Raw genomic sequence first — 24,788 nt, 5'->3', positions numbered from 1 at the left:
TCATTGCTGCAAGTGCATTATCTAGAAATCTGGCTTCCAGGTTGCTGCTGGCAGAAAGCTGCTGTTTTATTCTGTGATCTGGTAGCTTAAGAGGCTGAGCTTAGTGAAAAACAACGGCGCTTATCTGTACTGTGGACTCCGGGGGACTCTTAACATTAAGGCTTTCATTGCTGGCAGCACAAAAGGAGTTGCTTTAATGAGCTTTAAAATCACATTAGAATGCAATAAAAATCAAAGTTCCCTCAAAGCATTCCTAGCAAGATCTGCTCCCTGGATAGACCCATGGTTAAGAAACTCCAAAATGGGATTCAGGTAAAAAATCTTCTATCCTGAAGTTCCTCACTAATTATTTCCAATTTCCAACTACTCATCCCTGGCACTATAATAGTGCTGCGCAAGAAATTAATCAGGAATGATTTATTCAGTGGACTTTACTAGTTTTAGGTGCTGGTTGCTCACAATTTTCTCAGAGTTCATTCCTTATTTAAAATTGGTAGATGAGTAATTCCAGAGTGGTATTTGGTCAGTAATTAGGTGGCAAAGAGCTCATTCTGCCTCCTGGATGTCACTGATGGATGAGAGTTTAAACAGATGTGTATGGCATGTGGTTGGCTTATTCTTTCATTGGATGTATTTAATAGGATAATTGTGTTCCGGTATAAAAAATTGTATTTAATTTAAAGATTATAGCAGAGTCCTCTATTAGCTACAGTGGGAAACATCCGTGTCAGTGGGGCTGTGTCCTGCACGATTAAATTTGACTGTGCTACAAAGAAATAGCCCCCTGGTTTCACATTTTCTTTTACCTTCACTTCAGGTGGGTCAAGACTTCACTGTCAGACTTAAAATTGGCTTTTTGAAAAATGCAGCTCTAGTCTGGTTAAAGGGAAGAGCCCAATGAAAGACGAAGCTCCCCAGAGAGGGTGTCAGGGCTCTGCCCTTCCTGCCTCTTGCTCAGGAGGAAGAAATCAAGAGTGGAAGTTGCTGGCAGAGGGAGTTGACCTTGCACGCACGCCTTGCGGGCACCGAGGCGTGCTGGGGGAACTGCAGGAGAAACTTCATTTCAGAAGGCTTTTAAAAGTTGCACTTTGAGACTCCTGAGTTGACCTGCGTTGCTGCAGTGAATGGCGTGTGGGTGAATGGTATGCGGACAGAAATGCCTCCCGTGAGAATACACAGCTTGCAGCCGCTATTTTTGGAACAGTCAAAAACCATCGAGGAAGCAGCCCCTCCCAGCTGGTCCCCGAGATGTTATTTTACGTCCCGTAGTGCACCGAGAAGCAAGCTGCGGAGAGGCTGCGGGCACCTCCAGGGTGGTAGAAACAAACATTTTTGGCTTTTTAAATAATAACGTAGGAAAGATAGCACAACATTTCAGTTAGTTTTAAGAGACCAGGACATGCACCCCATCTTGAAGCCATTATTGGTCTAAGCAACGTTGCTGATGCCAGGTTGTTGACATTGCACATGGAGTAGAGGCACTTATTTTCCCTTGGACTCTGCGTAGTCTCCCTGCCTCCCCTCCTCCCACGCTGTTCCCCCATCCCTCACACACACTCCTTGTCCATACACAGAGCAAATCAGTCAATAACACCTGACTCATAGGCTTGGCAATTTATTCAAAATAAGAGTCATCCCCACACCAAAGCCCAGGACAACATACAAACCTCTTAAATTGTATTTCAAGGATCTCAGATCATACACGGTTTTCCTGAACTTCCTCCTGTGGAACAGACCTAGAATGACCAACAGCGCAGACCCGTATCACACACCCCACGGACTGAACTGGTGAGCTGTTGTCTGGGGTCTGTGGTGATCCACGCTTTCAGGTAGCTGCTGGGAGAGCAAAGCAATGTCAAGTGAGAAAGAAGGTCCAAGTGATAAAGTTGGGGCTGCAGAGCCGTGCCGTGCTCTGCAGCTGCTTCCCCAGTGCTCTTGCAGATGGCATCACATGGATGTCATATCATCTGCTTCTAATTCCCATTAATACATCGTACCCGCCACAGTGCATCTGATGCCATGAATGCCAGGAGCCGGCCCGTGTTTCGTTGTACTTCACAGCCTGCTGATTTCAGCACAGCCCAGTGAGTGCCGGGCTGACTGCCCTGGCAGATTCAGGAGTCTGAGCAGCTGGGGATGGCTGTGTTCAGCAAGAGGACCACTTGCCGTGTTGGGAGGAGGTGGGTTTGGTGCTGAGGGGCTGCCTTGCCTGGGCTTGCCATCAAGCGTTGTGCTGCGTTCATCCTCCGGACAGCAGTGGAGGAGATGGTAGGTGCAGATAGCAGCCAGGGACTCAGGTTAGATAGGAAAATAAGAGGAAAGGTATTGAACTCCCTGTAGAAAGAACATGAACTGGCGTAAGTAAGGGACAGTTAAGAAAGAATAAAATGTTTAAACATCTAAATATGTAGGCTGATGGCAAATAGGATTCTCAAAGAATCCATCTCAGTGCTGCTGAGTATAGTAGAAATTGGGTCTTTCCATCTGTCATTATCTAAATACCTTAAAAACTCATTAACTAATTGAATTGCCACTATATGTGTCAGGGTTGAATTCAGTTCTTTGCCCTGAGTTGTTTTCCTCCTGTTGTTTATGTGACTGAAAACATTCAGCTCAACATGACATCAGCTCTCGTTACCCAACAACTGCATGAGATTTATGACATTGTTTCCAGCAGCATGTTTCTCCTGCTATTAAAGAAGAGACAGAGAAGATGAGCACATCAAAGACATGCCCTCATCTAGCACAAGGCAACGAACTTTCCATAAAGCAGCACATCATTTTTGTCTTCCATTTGCCACTGATGCGTTCAGTAATGTGGCAGCAGCTGTGACAGGAGCAGTGAAGGTTCCTGACCCGTAACCTCCAGTCAGTGCTGGTGAATGCAGCAGCGAGGCTGTGGAACGATGGACATGCAGTCTCTTCAGGCAAAAAGTTATGCTCTGGAAAACCTTACTTACAGGGTTTAATTTGGCTGCATAGGCAAGGGACTTTCACATAGCTGGGGTACTGCCACCTCTCCTTCCTCTTGCTTGGGTGAAGGAGCTTCATTTACTTTGACAATGGTATTTGCATCTCTAGTGTATCTTCCTCACACTTTTCTTTGTGCTGCCCCACAACGGCTTGCTGATGTTCTCCTTTGTCTTACCCTCTGTACCGGATAGCTGCAACTTAGGTGACTTCATGCATGGATTTTTTTAGCCATACATGAAATGTAAAGCCCGTGTTCCAGATATGAGATGAGATCACTGGAGTAGAGAACCGATTTGTCCCAAAGTGTGACCCTAGATAAGGAGAAAGCATGCAAATTTGGTGTTACAGGAATCAGAAAATAAGGATGGAGTGAGAGTTCAGTGCAAAGTCAACTCTAGTGGTGGTGGAGTTCATAATTAAGTGAAGTCAAAGCAAACAATGAGGCAGTCAAGAAAGCCTCCCACCTTATGGCCTGAAGGCCATCAAGTCAAGGATATGGCAAATGAGAGGAGGGAAGGAGGTGTCTGAAGACAGTAAATAGATCAGAGGGGAAATTCAGAGGCAGACTTTACATCTTGCTGAAATATAGTCAGTGTAATTGCTCAGGTTGGAAGAGGGCTGATCATCATGACTTGGTGGGGCTAACAAATGATCGCAATTTGTTTCTCCTTATCTTTAAGAGAGCACAAGACCTCCTCAGCACAAAGCTGAGGCATTTGTAGGTGTGAGGGAAGAATGCCATCTTTTGAATCTAGACTACTGCTTCCACTAAATAGGTCTTCCATCCAGCTCCTGATAAGATAATGATTTTGATTTGCTAAGCTCCTAAGCTATTAAAAAGATCTCACTCCAACATGATATGGCTTCATATTCAAGGAATAATTAGAACTACTCTGTTAATCAGCACCCCCCACAGGGCAGAACTGTGGAATTCCCCAGTGACTGCCAGGGATCAAAGGGATCCAAACGTATTTATGTTGTGTTTCTTTTAGTTCTTTTAGTTCTTCTACTTATTTACAGTGTTCTTTAAATCAAAGTCACCAGTTATTTCCACACACATGTCGAAAAAGTCTATCCATATTTAAATGCTTTGTCATCAAGCATCTTTCAGTTTACTCTGTTTTGAAGAAGAAACATCACATTTCAAGATTAGGCATGTTATGACAATTATTCTTTCTTCCATGTTCCCTGTGACAGCTCTTCAGGCAAGCATCAATCAATAGATGTTTTCCAACTTCAAAGGCAATGTTTGGCCTATGACATCTCAGAGTTGCTCATCAGTCAGGATATATTTGAGAGACAAGGTAGCATTTAGATATTGTGACTGCCCTGTTAAGCATACTTCTTCAACAAACAATGCAACTAAATAGCATCGTGCTTGGAGCTCCCCAAAAGCCAAAACTATAAATTACTAGGAACCTTTGGCAAAGACTGATTTGTGCATTCCCATTCATGCAACAATCATGTCTGACTGGATCTGTTTGTGAGTGATCTCAGACTAATTTCTTCTTTAATTCCACTGATGCATGCAGTAATACTCTGTATTTTTGCTAGTGCATGTAGAAAGTGAATCAGCTCCACATTATTCTCAATCATCTTCCCTCCCACCCGTGGGTTAATTATGTACTAGAGGGAGATGAAGGTAGGAACTGGGATGAAAATGAAGCATTTCATTCCCAGCTTCAGGTAGGGATAGTCTGATAATACTTCTTGAAAAGCAAATTTCTACCACTTTTTCCTCACAAAGTTGCAAAAGATCAAAATGATAGTGAAGAAAGCTTGAGATGAGGAAAAGAACTAATCACCCATGTTACTTACTTCCATGGTGTCTTTTTCATGGAAAATCAATGGTTAGGACTTTTTAGAAAGGAAAAATGAATGGGGAAAAAAAAAAAATAATGGAGGCCCCTGCCAAGTTAAGCAGTTGAAGATCTTGGTCTCTGCCTCCACAATATCCCCAGGATAAGAGAGATCCAGATAACAATAAAAACAAGACATATATCTAAGAACCTTCCAGGGTGGGTCACTGGGGACTTTTCCTGTATAGCTCTTCCAATTATCACAATTTTAATCCATTTTAATCTTCTGGTTAATAGAATAAGATGCGTCCTGTTACCCTTAATCTTATCTGAATAAAATGTAGGGACCTGGTTAACATAAGGGAGCACCATTCCTAGCAAGAGGTGAACATTGTTAGCGAGAGCAGGAGTGCTCTGGGTGTGTTGAGCGTACCATTCTTGGGGTTTGCTGGATGCCCTTCAGCAGCGCTGCAAGGGCCAGGCTGTAGGTTGCTGATCTGGTTGCCAAATCTGGGGCAAGAGTTTTCCCTTGTCATTTCTCATCTGTAAGTCTTAGTTGGGGAGTAGGGAGAAGAGATGAAACTCTGGGATCACTCTGAACATGTTACACTGTGCCATATATTTGGACAGGGAAAGCCTACACAAAATTTCTAAGAGTTGTAAGATTTTGTCCTGTGCTGGTAATATGATTGCCTTAACCACCCTGGGTCTAGCTGTGCAAGCCATTGAGGGAGTGATAATTTATAACTAACACATTTTAGAAACCCATGAAAAAAGGCCCAAAATAGAAATTCCATCTACAATGGCAGATTTTTAGTGTCAAAGTGTTAGACAGAATTGATCAGTTCCCTGCTGGAGACCTGGAATCTCATTCTTCTAGTTCAGTAGGAATCACGAGATATTAAACCTTATGTTGTCACTGATGCAGGACTTCTTCCTCTATCCATTATCTCCAGGACAGTGTAAGAGGTGGTTGGGCTTAATGTTTGAGGCTACTCAGTAGTTTTATATGGTGGCCACCAAAATCCTGAGGGAGTGCTTTCATGGGAAGTACCTGAACATGGGAAGTACCTGAAGCTACATGCCCATCGCTGACTCTTACCCACTGATTTGCATTTCTGAACTGTTTTAGGATTTGTAATTCTTTGGTCTTGGCTATTCTTGACCCTGGAACGAAATTGAGGAGGATGCAGCAAACCTGCCTTGCATCTCGTATTAGCATCTTAGGAGCTGTATATTATAAGTGAGGCAGCAGATATGTATGCCTGGAGAAGTTGAATGGTGGGTTGGTGGAACAGACTGTCCAAAACTGCTTGTATTTGTACAGAGGAATGTTTTGACTGATGCTTCCTGGTGAAGGACAACTTAGGCTGCTCCCCATACTAATGAGTTAGTCAGCCTTATAGATTCAAACAAGTTCGCTACTGTTACTTCTCCACATTCCCCTTTCAAAAATAATATTAAAAGGTGAGCCTTGTCTGACCAAACGGAGACACCTACACATATGATCTCATCATCTAATCTACTCTAATAATCAATGGGAGAGTAATGGGCACTTCAGCTCATTCTAAAATAGATACTGAAAATATGCCAGATGTGTCACAACTTACAAGTGACTGTTTCTCCCTGTTGAGTAGAAAGAGAGCCTGTGGGGAGTATTTCAGATATAGATATTGATACTGTGGCTGTTTAAGGCTAGATTAAGACCCTAGGACCTGTCCTGGCAAAGTTTGGCAAGACCTTTGGAACTGAGATTTGCTGCTTAGGTTTCTTTTTATGTTTTTCTTATGTGCTCTGAAATTGCTGTCATGAACTTTTCATAAAGTGATGCATTTTTTTTCCAAAGCCAAAAGAGTTTAAAACACTTTTGGCACAAAAGTTGCATAATACTAGTATGCTAATGGCTATAATGGTTTGTAATTAACCTCTCCACTATGTAGTTTCAATAAAATCTACTGTATTCATTGTAGTGCTTGCAACAGAGGCACCACCAGCTAAATAGCGTCTATAGACATATTTCCTTCACCTTCTTCTTTGTGATTTAGCAGTCTTCGCAAAGCAACGTGAGACACGGCAGATGATAACATTCTCCTCATAATTTGCTTAATGCTGGTGTACATTAAGTAAGGGCTAACAAGAATGAAACTGATAGAATTATGTCAATACAAATCTGCATGTTCAAGATCAGAATTAGGCTCTTTTTATTTCTTCTGAACTGATACGCCCCTAATTAGGCAAGTTCTTTTGCAATAATGCTAGTGGAAGTAGTATTGAGGATTGGCTAAATTACTTAGTAGCTTTCTTACCAGGACCCTTACTTCTTGGATCTACTGAAAATAATGTTAATCAATATACTTTCCTGCATTTACTGTAATAACGCTTTTATACTAAAAAATTATTCTTACTCAGAAATGTCAGCAGAAAATAATGTCCATTAGTGAGCTATGTCTTTGAAAACTGAAGGGAGAGCTTCACAACATAACAGAGCAGTCACGGGGCTTTGAATAAAATCCAGCATTTCCTCCCAAACTAATGTTCTGTTTATTATTTGGAGCAGTGAGTGCTTGGAAATCTTTTGCAGACATCCAAACTGAAAAGCAGAAGAATGATTCAGACATCAGAGGACGTGCAATACAACAGCAAATACTGATAGACTAATTGCTGTGCTGCTCTTGGGTTAATTGAAAAAAATCTGTCACTATTTATTCTTCTAAGACTAACATCTAGTTTACAGGCAAGTTCTATTAGTGGCTGCTTTAAAAATTAATTGACCATATCACAGTATTGAGAAAAAGCTGCACTCAAAAGAGTTGCATGAAATCTCTCATTGTATTTCTCTGCAAAACCAACAAGGATAAGTCCCTGAAGGACTCTTAAGCCTTTTCACAAGTCAACTTCATTCAGAACAGAAATACATAGAAACACAATACCATTTAATGTGGTGACATGTTGTCCATACAAATTCTTACAATACAAACAGCTACAGCGTTTTATGACTGTAAACGTCCTAGTCAGACCAGGAACCAAAATGCTGGGTGATCTGAAGATCCATAGAAAAACAGTCCATCCCTTTTGCAACCTTTAGCTGCCAGCCCTGACCTGGTTATGTATAAACGATGCTTTCCTTTGTAGAGGAACCGCTTCTGACTGGCTCAGGTAGATATTGCGTCTTCCATCGCCTCCTTTTTGAAGCATCTGCTTCATGGTTTGAAGGACCTCTTGAGTCTGAAGGCTGAGTTAGCGAAGCCAGCCCTTCTGTGCCTGCTGAACCCTCTGTGATTCAGAGCAGCATCGGGCTGCATGGGGAAGCATTAAGCAAACCAGTAAATTCCATATACTGGCAAAGATGTGAATGTAAAGGCTAACCTAGCATCGCCCACAGGCTCTAATGCCTAAGCATTGTGCTTTTTCATAGAGGAATGTGGATTATCCTGGCACTTGGAGAGTGAAGCGAACGGGAAAACATGCAGAATCATAGCAAACAAAGCTCAGAAGACCACAACAGGAGAGCAGTTAAAGCCATCTATGAAGGTTATTATTCTGCTTCTTGTTCATGCTACTCGCTCAAATATGCAGCGAATAGAAGACACCCCATTAATTCTGGGTTTACATCAGCAAATATAGCAACTTCTGGGAGATTTTCAAAGACACTTATGATATGGATCCCCTCACCAGTAAAAGTCAAGTGTTTGAATTTGTGTATATTTTATGTCACTGAAAAACTGTGCTGATTTTTTGTGTTTAAGATAAACTTTCATCTGGAGCAAACTCCTCAAAGATTTGCTCCAGCTCCCTCTGAGGTGCCAACAAAATTAGGAACATGCAGATTACAACTGGACTCTTGATAGGTCAAGAAAAATCAATTGTTATAGCAAAAAGAAATTAGCCATTTGGATGGTTTCAGCTCTGTTAATGTTTCTCTAATGTAAGCCATAACAGCAGTCTCTTAAGTTACTCAATACCATAGAAAGCAGAGCCAAATGCTCTCTGATCTGTCTTGTATATTACACCGATCCAGTACAAAAGCAGTTATTAACAGAAATAAAATTATTAATTTGAATGCTTTCTGTGTCCTTGTGAAATATCCTTTCTGATATATCCCAGTCTTCATCTATAGGAAAGGAAAGAAGAAAAGATTGTTTTCCTAATTAAAGTGGCCTGGTCCAAACAGAGTCAATAGCAAAAGTCCAGTTAATGACAAGAGAGGCAATACTGAATTAAGGACCTTTGAAGCACCAATAGATTCAGCAGAAATTCAGGTCATGTCGCTCTCTCATTCCTAGCAGTCTGTTTTAGAATTTTTGAGCAGTCACTGTCATTCTTTTACTGATTAGATAACACATTTAAAGAAATAATAGAAGTCTGTTTAATATCCAGTTAATGGAGGGAAATTGTCTAGGTATTAAAGCAGGAGAATCAAGACTCGTCCTGTTTTGGAGTCTCCAGATGCCCTTTTGCTGTCCTTGCTCTGCTTCAGCTTTTCTGTCTTTACTGTGGGCGTAATATTTAGTCATCTTTCAGGAGTGTTGTGCTTTCCAGCCAGTTGGCCCCCAGCAGGTACTGGTGCCTGGGACTGTCCACCGCAGGGACAGGCCTTTCTGTTTCCCTGTCTTAAACTTCATGAGGTTTCTGTTGTCCCATTTCCCCAGCCGGTCAAGGTCCCTCTATGAATGGCAGTGCAACTGTTGCTGTTAGCAACAACTGCTCCCACTTTATTATCTGCAAACATGCTCAGGGCGCAGCCTGTCCCATCATCCAGGTTGTCGATGAAGGTGTTAAGCAGTATTATCCCCAGCGCCGGTCCCTGGGGTGCACCACTAGTGACTGGCCTCCAGTTGGACTTTGTGCTGCTGATCAGAACCCTCTGAGCCCAGTTGTTCAGCCAGTTTTCAGTCCACCTCACCATCCATTTACCTAGCCTGTACTTCATCTGTTTGTCTAGAAGGATGTTATGAGACAGTGTCGAAAGTAACTAAAGTCAAGATTAAACAGTGTCAACTCCTTCTCCCCGTCCACCAAGCCAGTCATTTCATCGTAGAAGGCTGTCAGATTTCTCAAGCATGATTTCGTCTTCCTAAGTCCATGCTGACTACTCCCAATCACATTCTTATCATTCATACATGTGTTTGGAAGTGGTTTCCAGGAATATGATGTACTTGTTACTGTTCCATCACAGTACATAGATGACGAATGTGAAGTTTTCCTCTTTAAGTATGTGTGTATGCATATACACACATATATACACATAAGGGTGCAAAGCCATAGGTGGTAAAAAATATAAAATAGTCACAGAAAGAGTTTGAAAGTAAGAATTTGTAAGAGAAAATTGCATATGGGCTATAAGGTGCTATATATAGTCTTCTGTTAAAGTTTACATGGCTGTATTTGTTCTATATTCTGTTGTGTTAGGCAGACTCAGGGAGGAGTTTGAGAGTCATCTGCTCACAACAGCTTTCAGTTCTCTGGAGAGGTCCATGGCTGAAAACTACCCTGCTCACATATCTTGACACTGAAGTATTTGTACTTAAAGAAGAGAATAATAGCTGCAAGGTCTGCCTTCCTTCCTGTCCTCAGCACAAGAAAGGATTCCTTCAGCAGTGTATTTTTTCCCCTTGTCTGACTGATGAACTCCCCTATCTATTATCCGTGGTCTTTACCCATTAATCTCCTATCTAGTAAGTCAGTTTGATTTTGACATTCTCTGTCTTTTGAACAGATCCTCCAGGGTGGAATCAGAGCTTTGCTTTCTCATTTTGGAAATTAGTCAAATAGAAAGGTTCCTCTAACTTTTATGACAATTTTGGGACTGTCTGCAAAGAACCTCTTTATTCTTTTGGACATAGGGGATTTTTTTGCCTGTCTGTGGCATACTGCATAGCTCCATTTGGTGCACAGGGCTGTCTGTTGCCCTCATACCTCCTACATTGGGCTGAAACTCCAAGGAATTGTAAACTTGATAATCTTCTGTCTGCAAAAGACAGAAATTTGACGCTTTGGACTTAATAAGGTAGTAACTCAGCAGCATATCTCCTGGTGGATTTAAAATTTAAATTCAGTGGGGTCCAACTCTTTGATGGGATGGCAGTGTTACATTTAGGTGTGGCACCCACAGTACAGCGTATGATGGGATTCCTGAAAAGCAAGAAAAGAGCTTTTGATCTCTCAGGATCTCTTGCTACTACAGATTTCTGAGCTGCCAGGCAAGCGGGAGTTGCTCCTTTCCCCAGCCTCACCTCTGCGTTGTGCTGGCAATTATTTGTGGGGCCACAAAACTTCAGGGGTGGGAGTTCAGCTCACTGGCTGGATTTCCCAGACAGCCCTTACTTGGTGTATTGACACAAATGAAGGGGTGTCTTGCAGACATGAATGAGGAGTCAGGGTCAGACTGTGCTTAGACCAGCAATGACAATGAAGAAAAAAAAATGACGTGGGGTTGTCTCCACTAAGGCATTGAGAGGAAAAACAAATCTCTCATTCTGCATAGTGTATGGTGTTTGTAAAGGTCACCAGGATGCAGCTTGAATGGAGGCGACTCCCAAATAGGAAAAAAGTCCAAATAAACAAAATCAAACCAACCTGTTGTTAGTGCAAGGCTGCACTTTAGAAAAATCAATCGGCTCCAGAAATTCACTGACTCAGAAGGAAGGGTGACCTTGTGAGCAAGGCATAAAAGCCAAACACGTCAAATCACGGTCTCCTTATATAATAGCAGACAAGTGGGAGCCACAGCTTCCATCTGTGGAGGGTGACCCTCCTCTCTCCCAGCTCTATAGATCTGGGTTGTGGGCTGTGACACCTCTGCAGATCACCCAGTGGCATGAGTAACACTTAAAGCAACTCACCAGGCAGATGGTATGGCTAAACAAATCCCCAAATAGGTCAAGTTGTTCCTTATAGACATTTGGGGTTAGATAAGCAGCTTTCTGGTTTTGAGGCATGAATGCCTCTCCTGTTGTTCTGGTGCAGTCCCAGCTGAGGCAGCCAGAGAGCAGCAGCACTCCCTCCCTGTCAGAGGGAAGCAGCAATGGCCCTGCTGATTCCTTACAGAAGTCTTCCACAAGTGGAGCCTACCTGTTTCCTACACGGGACGTGATCAGTAAACCTTGCACCATTTTTGGTGGCACTTGTAACCAGTGTTGCCTGCCCATTTGTGAAGCTGCCGTGCCCTAAGAGCTGCCGCATGGCTGGAGCCCACCCGTTATACTGACGTAGTGAGCTGGAACACATGAAGCCACGGGCACCAGCCTTTATTTTTGTTGGTCTCTTGTGATCCTTCATTGACTGCTCCCATCTTGCCCAAAGTGAGATGGCTTGGGCTAGGGTTTTTGGGAACAGTTCTCCCCTGGGGGAGTTCTCCTCTCCTGACTCTTTGTCTCCAGTATTTCTCAGCTGTGTGTGCATGTGTGCAACTGGAGAAACAGTTGTGTCTCTACAAGTTAATTCTCTTTTATATTTATTCTTCTAGAATAATATATTTATAGTTACCTGAGCTGCTCCTGACATTGCGGGCTAGCGTGAAGTCAGTCACTCACTGCCACTTTTCATCATGCTGTTTTATCAGTGGATTGCTTCAAATGCACTTATCTTGCAAATTGCACAGCAAGAATTCACTCTTCCTTAAGGGTCATTTTAAAAATAGTTTCCAAGAAGGCATTTTCTAGTCCAAATTGCCTCTATTCTTTTTCAAATAAAGGAATACTGCCTACAACGGATGAGCACACATGAAAATTCTGAATACAAACATGCTTGGATTTCAGGCTGTTTCAAGTCTGGATCCAAACTAGCTGGCTAGAGCTGCTTTTTCATTTTCCTTCACTCCCTTTAAGATTTGTACATTTTCCTGAGGCTTATTCATTGGCAGTAAGCAGAAGAAAAATGTACTCTCATGCAAGGGAGGGAACCTTTTAGTGAGTAATTCACATTGGGAATAATCCAATTATAAGAATTATTTGAAAAAATAATGGATTCTGAGCTACCTTTTTGTACAGCCAGTGACTAACTGAAGAAATATAGAGAAATCTATGTAAATCATAAATCTGTTGCGTTCCACGTCTGGTGCTTAGCATGCTGAATAGCAGATGTCATTCATTTAAGCACAAAACAGGTTAGTCCTTTTCTTGCCAAAAATAAAACTATCTGTATAAGCAACAAGCCAGTTCCAAGAGATAATTGCCCCACAGGAAGAAAGCATTAGGAGTGTTCACCCCCACCTAATAATTATGGAAATGATTAGCGCATGATAGCTGATTGTGCCTTATCACGTACTGGAGACTGATGGACAGCGAGCTCACACTCCTAGTGAGCTCTGCCTTCTCCTTAGGCTTCGCAAGCTCGCGGTGGCTCTTTGGTAAGCCTGGAGGTCTGCGTCTCTGCTGAATATGGTCGCCAAGGTTCTGGACTTGTGTGTTCATGACCAAATCCTTCATAAAGGTGAGCCAGCAGGAAAGCTCACTTGTCTCTATGACTTACTGCGCCAGGATAGCTCTGCTGGTGCAGACTTCTCCGTTTTCACACAGCAATTCACCTTGCAGAATAGGAAACATAAAGCTGTTGTTCTGCCTCCCTTTCCCTTGCCCTGACCGCTAGATAAAATCCCACTTGAGATTAATCATAGCTATTTCTAAGCAGTTCAGCTTGCCTTTCTAGCTCAGTCTGGCAGGTGAATTTTCTGCCAGAGCTGAAGGACTCCAGTAAGCTATTTAAGAAGTAGCTCATAGTTCATTAGCAGTCTTCCATCTTCATATCTCTTCATGCTATTTCCAATCCATTTCATTTATTTTTGTGGGACACAAACAGCCCTGAACTGCCCATCTTGTTTAGCAGATACATTTATTTATTCCTTATTATCTTCCTTGTAGTATTGCAGAGACAGGTGCCATCTACACTAGTTACAGCCTAAACTTCTAGCAGTCCTTGTAATAACCTTCTTCTTCCACGTAATCAGTCAGCCTGTATTCACTGGGGGCTTTTTATGCTTGCTACATGCCACTGCATAGCACAAAACAAGATACATCAAATGAGAGAGGAAGAGGTGACAAAGGAAATGAATCATGGTAATTGTCCAGTATAATATGTATGCATTAAGTGACAAACAGCGCAGAATGTGATTTTGCATTGTTTCTTACTTAATGCCACACTGGAAGAGAAGCGTTAACATTCACGCTCTCCTGCAAACTCTTGTATTCTTAGCTGCCTGTGGTAAAGTGAAATCATTGAATAGGTCTGAAACATCTGCAAAATGTATTTTTGGTGGTCTTAGTGACCATTGGAGACCTCAAAGGCCAGGAAGACCTCTGAAGATGAGCCCAGCACTCCAGAGTTACTGGATCTGAAATGCAAGCATGTGTTATAGCCAGCTGACTCCACCTAGGCTGCCTGCACCATGATCCCAGTTTCAAAAGCCAGGAAGCCCTGTGTGAAGCCACCTGGGGACCCACAGGTGTATTAATGCCAACTATGTACCACAAGGAAGCAGATACACCAAAACCAGCCTTTATTTCTGTGTGAGCTAATACGTACTCTTTAACATACCCTGCCTTGGCATCCATGGCATGGGTAACGTGCAGCCCAGATGGTCCAGCGATGGGTAATTCAGAAGTGCCTCTGTAAGTGCAAAAGACTCCAGAATTGGTCAGTGTTGCTCAAGGAACGAAAGCGATGGGAGTGGTGCGGGGGACACTTCAGTGGCAATGTGTTGCACGTGTTGCCAAGACAGATAGGAACCTCCTGAGGGAGGCCCGTACTAAAATTTCCACCACACATATGTGAAGCTATTACGTAGTCATGTAGCCAACACGGAAACACGTAGAGCATAAATATAATGTGTCCTCTTTTCCCTCCCCATCCTGGAAAAAACCCACTCCATTTTCTCCTAGGCCCCCAGAAGTGTTGCTGGCTTCACATGGTTGCCTTCACATCAAGTTCTTTCCGAAACATCTTTGAGTGAAACAAAATTGATTGATCTGCCTTGGCACTTTCGGTAATTTTTGGAAATCATTGCTCATGAGCTCATCAATCTGCTGTATTATTTATGCTTTTGTTACTCTGATACGCAGAGATCTTTCACCCTCTCTCATCCAAATTGCTGAATATTTTCTACAAACTGCTAAAATAGGTAGCACTATGCTATTACTAATCCAGAGTGTCTAAGTTCTTCAGAGCATGTAAGAGATTTGCCACAGCCTTCAGAAAGAGTGGGGTTACCAGCTAAGGTCTGTGTATTTACCTGAAGGCAGCTTTCTGATACTGTGTTGATACTGTGATGCAAAGTTTATGAATTTCCTAATCCTTCTGATTTTAGTAGCCCCTACAATGAGCTAAAGATAGGTACTGTAATCAAATGTGATCTGATTTGTGCTATTATCACCCTCAGACAGCAGCCGCCTGTGTTTGAAGGCAGGAGCTTTAAAGCAGTGTCACCACTGTCTGGTAGCAATGACAACACATCAGAGGAAGAGTAGTGCTGAATGAGGAGCTCTGTTAGAATAAGAAATGTCTTGTCAGTTGTAATAGCCACTTTGTGAGTGTCTGCCTCCATGTAGAGGTTTTGCCTGGAGTCTTCTCCAACCATTTGCATACAAATTTAAATGAATATAATCTGTTTGTTTAAGCCTAGACCTGTAACTCGCCCATCCCCACTGCAAATTCTTGCTCTTGAGGACTCGAGGCTTGCAGGAGGACACACTGGCTGAGTAATGGCATCCTGAGAAAGAACCAGGTTATAAAGCAGGCTCAAAATTTTAGTGGCTGTCTTCAGGAGATATGTTTTGGAGACAGCAGGGATGGTCCAAAACAGGGCCAGGGACAGAGGCAATAGCTGAACAGTGGGGAGGATCCAGGGTCTGGTGTTTGAGCTGTCTCTCCGACCCTTTTTTATTTAGCATTTGTGAGAAACTACATGATTGTCTCAGGTTGATGCACTGTTTAATCACAAGTATATCTCAAGAGCCTTCTTAAGATCAGGCACATCTTGATGGCAAGTCTCAACTCCCAAAGAATTTACATCTAAAAAGACAAGGCAGAGGAAGAAATAGGAGGGGGAGAGGAGCACTGGCAAGGAGAAGGTTAGATCAACTGAAAGGGAAAAAATAAGGTCAAGCTAGACTTCACTTTATGCATTTTGTTGTAGTTAACGTGGTACACAGCAGCTCTGAAAAGGCAGGTAAGCTCAAAGAAAAGTGCTTCTCTGTGTGCTGCGGTGCCTCTCTTCGTGGTTGGACTAGAAAAGGTGACACTGGTTTCAGCCCCCGGGACTCTGCACTGTCTCTGTAAGGTGATGAATGTGGGAGATGCCACAGAGGTTAACACAGCAAAAAGCAGTTTTTGAAGCCTCTGGCATAACAATTAACTACTCAGCCACCTGGAGATGTAGGACAGAGAGAGAGGAGGTTGCCAAGAGGCCGTGATCGGATTATCTAAAAGGCAAGAAGGATGAGCCAGGCTATGGAGGTACTTAGGAGTTAAGATTAAACCCTCTACGTTGTGGTTTGGGAGTCCAGAACCTCACACGTGGGCAGACTGTTGACCCTTCGTACCCTCTTATTTGCAGAAGAGATTTTATGGTGTGGTTGCATGCTTATGCAGTGGAGCAAAGGTAGATAAATGGCAGCACCAATTAAGGACAGGATCCAGGAGCCAGGCTAGCTGCTGTGCTGGCCACCGAACTGTGTTTTTTCCACGCTACTTAGAGAAGGACCCTCAAAAAACAGCAGGTTGGGTGGGGTGTGTGTCAGAGGGGATAGGAACAGGGAGAGCAGAAGAGGAGCTGAGATGGGCAGATAAGAAAAGACAGGTAGGCTGGGGAGGACCAGTTTGGCCAGGATGAGGGGAAGAGCGCTGGAGCTCAGAAAGCCTGTGCAGCCCCCAAAGAGCTGCACAGCCAAGCTGGTGGCTCCCAGTGAAGGAAGGAAAACCCCAGTGGAAAGGCCACCCTGCTTCTGGAGCTGGGGTTAGCTCTCACAACACAGCCCCCGATAGCATCTTTCACTGTGTTGCTTGCCCTGTCTCAGAAGGATTGGGTTTGGGGTTTCCAGCCAAGGTGGCTGACTTCCAAACATTCATACATCATCCATTCCTGAAAGCCCTGTGGCACAGGGTTGGTAGGATGGGATGGGGTGGGATGGGACTTTTCTCCCTACTGCAGCCTCTGCTGACAGAAAGCTGCACGATCAGTTAAAGCAGTGGACTTCAGAGAAGAACTGCTCTTTGCGTGCCTTTCACGCCTATAATACAAAATTCAGCGATTAAAAGAAAAAAGGAGCTTCTCTGTTTTGTCATTTGATCACAGCTACGCTTGCTTCCTGCCAGCTTGTCAAAGCTTAGTGACAGCAGAAGGATCCTGCCAGTCTTGCTGCCAGTTCCTCTAAGAGCAGCTCTCGATAAATCCTTCCTTATGTTTTCTCCCAAATGGACCTAAACCAGAACCCTACATCTGAACATCTCCAAAGGCGAGGAGAGAGGAGTGTTCAGTCCAAATTAGAATTGAGTTCTGCTTGATTTTGGGTTGGAACTAGTCTCAAAACGTAGAGGGAGCCATCAGGGGACTTTGGGATGTCCAGTACCCAGAGCCAGGTCTGGATCTGCACAGTGTGCCTAGTCCATCACAAGGCACTGGGTGACTGATTTGCCAAGATACTGCTCATCTGATTAGCTGCAGAAAATGTGTACTCTCAGGCCATTGTGAATGTGAAATAAATTCCATTAGCACAAATCTCCTGCTTTTATGTAAGAAAACACTTTAACAGGGGTTGAAACAAGCACTTTTTACTTCATATTTTCTAATGGGCTGAGAGCCATCCATCAGTCTGTGGCTGAATCATGAGCAGCAGCTCATTATGCATCAGGATCTTGATTGCTTGTTGCTTTGATGAGTGTTGCTGCTTGCACTTTGATATACCGCTAGGCTGTATTTCCAATGACAGTTTCTTTTAGCTTTCTTACTATTATTATTGCTACAGTTAATTGCAGTCGGGTGGTTCTCTGAAGCGGCCCCATCCAAAATGTCAGAAAGGCTTTACCTGGGAGCTGAAACCTAAGGAACGATGCTGCTCATCCACCGCATCTGTGCATGGAAGTGCGGTGACACAGGTCACAGCTCAGAAGCATAGCAATGACAAGGCTGATGGACGTTGTTCTGTCCATAGGATGGGCAGTGCTGTCACTGTGTGAGAAGCAACTGCGATTTGCAGAGGCAGAAGTGAGAGGTCTTTAGGAGTCCTGGTGCCCTGGGGAAAGAGGGGTGCGGGCAGATTTGCTCTTGCTGAGCTTCCAGATAGCAGAGCAGAGCTATGCAATGGTTGTTTTGAGCACACCTCATTGCAGTTGAAGAAATCACCCTGTCCAAGGGGTTCTTTTCTATGCCTGTGAGGGTACCCTGTGTACGGCTGCTTTTGCGTAGAAAAAGATTGCACACAGAGAGGCTCAGGCAGTACAGAAAAGTTTCAGAAAGCCACATCTCAAATGGCACCACCACTACCTACCCAGCATTGTCTTCTACAGCCAAGCTTGACAGTGTATTTTAATAGTACTGACCCTGCGCATTGTAATTATGTTCTTCTGGAAGAAAAACTGTCCTTAAGTTTATCACTGAAATCCATTATTGGAAAACGTGGAAATAATTGCTCAATACACTGATTTCCACCTAATCTTTTCATCCTGAGAGAGGCTTGTACCCTAAATGGGCAAGATTTCTTTTCTTCTATTTTTATTTTATTATTTAACTTTTAATTCCTTTTAGTTCGTTTCTGTTTTAATCTTCTATCCTTCTATTTTTAATTTTATAATTAAATATAAGTGTGGTTGATAGCATATGAAAATCCTGATGAGCTGTTTCTCCTGGGATATTTAGCTTTAACTAATTTTGCATTGTACCACTAGCAGCCCATTCCTCAGATGTGCTCCATAAATGTCATTAGACATTCCCTTGTTCCAGTTTATGGCACTCTGGAGATAAATTTACCTGCTCGAGTCTGAGTCATCATTTCATCTATATCATGTTGTGTACACAATCTTCTCCCTAACTCAGCCATCCCAATCTTCTCAGCTCTCTTCCGACGTGCCATTAAGCATTTGCATTGCTTGTCCTCAGTTGCTCTGCTTTCCACTGCATTCTCTGCAATAGCAGAGCTGGAAAAGAACAGTGTTTCAGGTGAGGATGTGCATCAGGTTTTACAAAGGAAATTATAGATTTTTCTGCTATTTTTTGACTCAGCTGAATATTTGTTTGCCTTTTTTTTTTTTTTTTTGACTACTGCAAGGCACTAGGCAAAGTATCTGCAGCAATGTACTTTAAAGTGAAACTGGAAACATGGCAGAGTAATAACCCAGCAGTATAATTCAAATCACTCTTTTGCTTGTGAAGTCCCCAGCCTTTGTCGGCATTGCACTTTGGCTGCCTGTTCCCAGCGCTCCCTGCCTGTCCGTTCAGCGGGATGTTTCAATGCTTTGCTCCTGAGCCGGCTGTTTCCTGCCCCTGCCCCTGTCCCCAGTGCCCGGCAGGAGTCTTCAAACTCTCCCCTTTCTGCTGTATGAGAGGTTTGCTGACAGCCACCATCCTCCGCTGGATAGAAGAGCCTCATTTCATCCCAGCGCAGTGTCACATCTCCAAACCATGAGGTCTTTTCTTACCGAAGACTGAAGGTGACCTGTAGCCCCCTGACAGCACCTCCCAGCTTCCCGCTTCGCGGCCGTTGCCATGACATTCGTCTCCGGTTTCATGCAATTATTCTATTAGATCCTCCTTTTTCTTGTAATGAGACTATACCATCAAGTCTCATTACCTTTTTACCCAGAGGAAGAAGGTCTAGACTGTTTCAAAAGCAAACAGTTTACAGCAGTGGGCAGGTGCTCACAGTATCTAATTTACAATTTGTTAACACCAGTAGAGTTTTACTGGGAGGTTATTTCACCTTCTATAGCTACTACCTCTCTGACAATAATTATTAAAACCTCCTTTTGGTTAGAACATTATAATTTCCTTGCCAGCACAGGGAGGCTTTATATTTGAGTTTAATAAAATGTAACGTTTCATTCCAGAGATCACAGTTTGTGTCTCATGCTGTAACACTCTTTGCTTAGAAACATTTTCCTCTGGGGTGGAAAATGGCTAGGCGAAAGCATTACCCAGAAACACTACTTTAGAGCTGTCCATGTCTATATTTGCTTTCACGAAGAGCCAAAAAGGGGACTCCTAGGTTTAGAGAGCTGCAAAGCTTTGAGAGTTACGATGAACTAATACAATTGGACAAAAATTGTCAGAAAAATATATATATATTTTTCAAACAGTGGCAAAAGAAAGTTTCTTTTATTCTTAAAAAGTTGCTGCCAGTTCAGAGAGGTTCTGATTTTGGTATAGGGGGAGATGCTCTGTGGCATCTACTCTGCTGTGAGCTTTAAACCGTTGACTAAAGGAGTCAGTTTGCTGTCTGAGTCCTCACCCAAAAAAGCAGGGTGCTCCTTGACTGCAATTAGATGAACACAGAAAATATGGACGTACACAGAAATCTTCCGCCCTATTGGGAGAGTGAGACTGGTAGCAGTAAAATGAGTTTTTCTCCCAGTTGAGGAAGAAAATAAGGGATAACAATAAGGGAGGCAAGGGCAAGCAGCTCAGAGTTCAAGCTTGGAGATGGATATGGAAGAAACAGCTACCTCTTTTTGAGATTATTTACTGCTTTTAAAATGTGTAAGGCAGCTCCACTTAGTAAACAGAAATATACTGGAAGAAACCAAGATATAGGAAGAATAAGAATTTTTGGCACTAAATGTCTAAAAGCGTAGCATTTGGTGAAGACATGCCATGGGAGGGTAACAGCCAAGAAGCCCGCAGCAACATGAAATCCATTTTGTAGTGCTGAAGTTCGGTGCAGCTTCGTTACCATCTCATAGTCTCATCAACTCACGGTTTAGCAGCTAACATTCTCCCTGGTAACCACATACAAGAACAACGTCATACTTTGAGAAAAAAAAAAAATCTGAATGAAATCTTTGCTGTTCCAGTTTATGTGAGGGATCATAACATTTCTCCTACACACATGGTAAACAGGACAGTTCTTTATGATCTTGCTCAACAAAATCACCTTTGTTTGCGTGAGACACCATTAACTGCCCGGAGGGCTTTGGAGCAGACCCGTGCACACAGAGGGGACCTGCTGTGTTGCTCAGGTACAAAGTGGATGGAGGGAAACCCAGTGAAGAAAGTGAGACAGCTCACACTGGGATTGCTTTTGTTTCAGTCTGACAACATCTTTTTCATCTCATTCTCCAAGGTCCTACATAGAGTATCATCACCTCAACTGTATCAGTGGGGAAACTGAGGCACTCAAAGAAGGCTGGATTCAGGGTCTTAAATGCATCTGCCTACATGTAGCTGGGGACCTAAACACCTGCTACAAGCAATGCAGATGTGGGATGTGATTCAGCCACCTAACCATGAGCACCTAGTGCCACTGGCATTCCTTGGAGTCTGCTCTCCAGCCTTGCTCTGCCACTGCAGAAGGTCATGTGCCTCTGTTTGGTCTCGTACCATATATAGCAGCCCCATAGGGATGCTCCAGTTATGTCAGGGCTTGTAAAAATGATAATCAGTGCTTACATGTGGGCAACTGAATGAAACCATGGTTGTCCAAATCTGGAGTTGGTTCTCCCCTGGGGGGACTATTGCAAGGACACAGAGCAGAACTGGATGGAAAAGCCAGGCTGCAGCCTGCTGCCAAACTCATGGCATGAAGATGAAGGGTAAATGATGGGAAGGGGACTAGGAATGGTCTCCAGGAGAGTGAAAGAGGAGATTTCAGCAGGTGGGTTTTTAACAGTTGTTCTGGGAACCAGCGTGACCACCATGATGAACCTGCTTGGTTGTGACCAGTCTCCAGCACAGACTGACCCAAGGCCATCCCAGATCTGCTCTCAGTAGCCCTCTCTCCCAGGCCAGGTACTCTTTTGTGATGAGAAGGGCTGTGCTCGGATTCAGAGGTATACCTTGTGCAAGTGATAGCTTAAATTGCCTTCATGCTCTCTTGTGATCTTTTATGAATCAAGGTCATTGTATCCCAGTGTTTGCATTTCATATGAGTTCAGATTAAAAGTAGAAAACATTTTCCTTTTTCTGCTTTTACTGCCAGATTATTTCTGCAAACCTCACCTGCTCAGACAGCTGGCTTTCTTCATGCACCTTGAAAGCCTTGCAGCTCAAAGTATATCTATCTTCCACAACCCTGGTACAATGACCTTACCACCTCAAGGAAGGTTCCCAGCATAGGGAAGGAAGGAAGAAGTGGCCATGGGTAGAAGCCACTGATGGAAAAGGGCTTTTCCCTGTTGTCATATCAAACCCCCAGCTCCTGCCTCTGTTTTACCATGAAGCATCATGTGTGAATGAAAGCATCTCAGCATCTCTCACCTAAACTGAGAAATCTTTGAATCAGGCACTATCTTTACAATTCTGATCATAATGTAATGCTGTGCAATCATACCACTAGAGACCCAAGGTCAGATCTTGTTTGGGCAATTCATATTTGAAGGCAGTGATGCTGCTTTCTCTTCTCATAAAGCTGCAGGAGCTGGCTAGGGGCATCCATGCAGGTAACCCCCTTTGTCATACCCATTATCTGTGGGTACAGTCAGAGGGCTGGATTAGTGCTGAACGCGGTGAGAAGTTCAGTAGAACCTGTCAGATAGACCCAGCCACACAACTGTCACACTGGGCATGAAAGTGTATGTGAGAATTTGACAAGCCAATCTTGTTTCTGCACTGGGGGTTTGGGTGCTTGTGGGGTTTAGAGTGATGGGGGCTCCGTGCTGCTCAGGTGTGATAATCCTCAGGGTGATGTGGATGTCCAGAAGATGTCTGAATGCCCTGGAAGGAACTGGCTGTGACATGAGCTGTTGTGATTTTTTATGGCCCAGAGCAGTCAAGGTCACAGACATTGTGATACAGAGTTCAGGACCCTAATCTTTTTTGACATATAGGCTGACTGTGCACTAAGACCCAAGGCAGGATTTCCTTTCTCCGTTTGATTCATACCGGTCTCTGAGTGACTTCTTTTTTCACCATCTTTTTTGCCAGCAGCTCATTTTACTGTGTCACATGAAATCTTTCCTAATCAGGCTGACCATGTTTTTCTTTGTTATATTATGTTCTTGCCTTTCCACACTTTGGCAATGAGGTGAGGCTATGATTTTTGCTTTGCCATTGATTTCTGTGCCCACATCTTCACTGTTCTTGTCTTGCTTCCAAGAACTGAGCCCTGTAAGGGCATTTGGGATGATCTCCCTGAGCCAGTAAGTGATAAGAGCTCAGATCATGGGATGGGTGACACAGGGAGCAGGAGCCATCTCAGAGTCATAGCTTGGGGAAGGAGGAAGGCTGCTGCTGCAGGCAAGGCTGGATACCTTAGTTGTTGTGCATGCCGTGGGTTTTCACATGGGAAAAGTCATCTTTGTTCCCTGCAGCTTGAAGCTGGTGCTGATGCTTTCTCTGGGGTAATGGCACATCCATCCCTGCCCAGTGCCAAGTGGGAACTGCTGTCTGGAAGACGGTTGCATTGATAAGCAGCATTGTTGGAGCTTGTGGCTTGTGCAGGGTGTCCCTGAGCAAAGGGTCTATGTGAGACTGAGCACGTGCTTGTGAAACCATCATCCACCTTTGGGAAGACCAGTAACTCAAAGACAGACTCACTTGCCCTCCCCTACTGTTTCTAAGTAGAGGCTTGGAGAGCCCAAAGTCCCAAGAGCAAGTGCATAGCGAAGTCAGGTCTCCTTCTCTGGCCTGGAGTGGCAAGCGTAATAGGGCCGTATCCAGACTTGCAAGCTGGGGCAGAGGAAGCCTGGCTGCTGTGTACAGTGCCAGGGAGGTGGCCCATGGCTGCGTACAGGAGATGTAGATGAGCTTGTGATTTGCGTCTGCAGGCTGTCAGTGTCAGGGCACCCTCCTTGATGGGGGCCTTGCAGGAAGGCTGCTCATTACTGGTGTACCTGACCAGGAGGATGGTACAGCACTCCTTCTTTTTCCTGGTAAGAGTTGACGTTGTTTTCACAAGGACAGAAATTAAGCTTGGCCAAGCAAAGCTGTGTGGGGTCTCACTGCTGAGGACTCCTTGAAGCATCTCCTGCCTGAGGCAGTGGTGCCACTTTCCTGCCCCACTGCCCTTGGTCCTGTGGGATTGCTCCTTCAGTTTTTGACTACGTAACCTATGGAACCTGCAGTGTCCTTACAGACATGGCTGTTGCCAGTGGTCTGCCTGAACTGTATTCTGCACATCCTCTGCTGTGACCGTGCACAAGTGCCTTCTGAATCCAGTGTGCCCCAGAGGTGACAAACCATGGGTTTGCAATGGTGGCACCATCCTCTACGCTGGGAGGCTGAGCATCGTGCAGCTGTGAGGAGGTGCTTTGTGGGGGCTGTGGGGTGAGGATGTGGGGTGCAGGCTGCGATCTGGCATTGTCTGTCTGTGTTGAGGGTCTCAGCAGGGGCTGGACAGGTAGGGGTGGCCATTGTTGACCCTTCCCTTGGTGGCCCAGCTGGAGCGCGTGCAGGGGACAGGCACAGCTGGGTCTAAGAGCCAAGTGGTGAAAATGGCCAGGGAATTCAAGCTTGAAGTCATTGCCACGGGCATGGTATCGGGACAACTTCAGATGCAGCCCACATGTCTCTCCAGGTACTGAATGTACCATCTGAGACACTCCTGAGTGTCTGATAGAAGTAATCTTTCTTCATGCTGTTTTGGTTTTTGCTTTTTAACCTTTGGGAGAAAAATACCTCTATTAGATTACGGAAATGAGTGTGTATATGCAGATGGATATGATCCACTGTGAAAACTTATTCAGGAAGAGGTGGTAACAGAAGAGCTTTGATTTCTATTTTAGATCGATAGAGATATTATGGATGGTTGAACAGTTCCAGAGCTGGTCAGCATTGAGGTGGGATGACCAAGGCAAACACTGGGTTAGCTGGGTGAGAGTATGGCTTGGAGTCGTGCGTCCTGCACAGGACCAGGGTGAAGTCAGGCATTTTCTTCA

Source organism: Platalea leucorodia (genome assembly GCF_965183815.1).
Source record: "Platalea leucorodia genome assembly, chromosome: 2".
In the NCBI taxonomy this organism is placed as follows: domain Eukaryota; kingdom Metazoa; phylum Chordata; class Aves; order Pelecaniformes; family Threskiornithidae; genus Platalea; species Platalea leucorodia.
The sequence above is the reverse complement of the archived record's forward strand: the minus strand, read 5'-3'. Positions refer to the sequence as shown.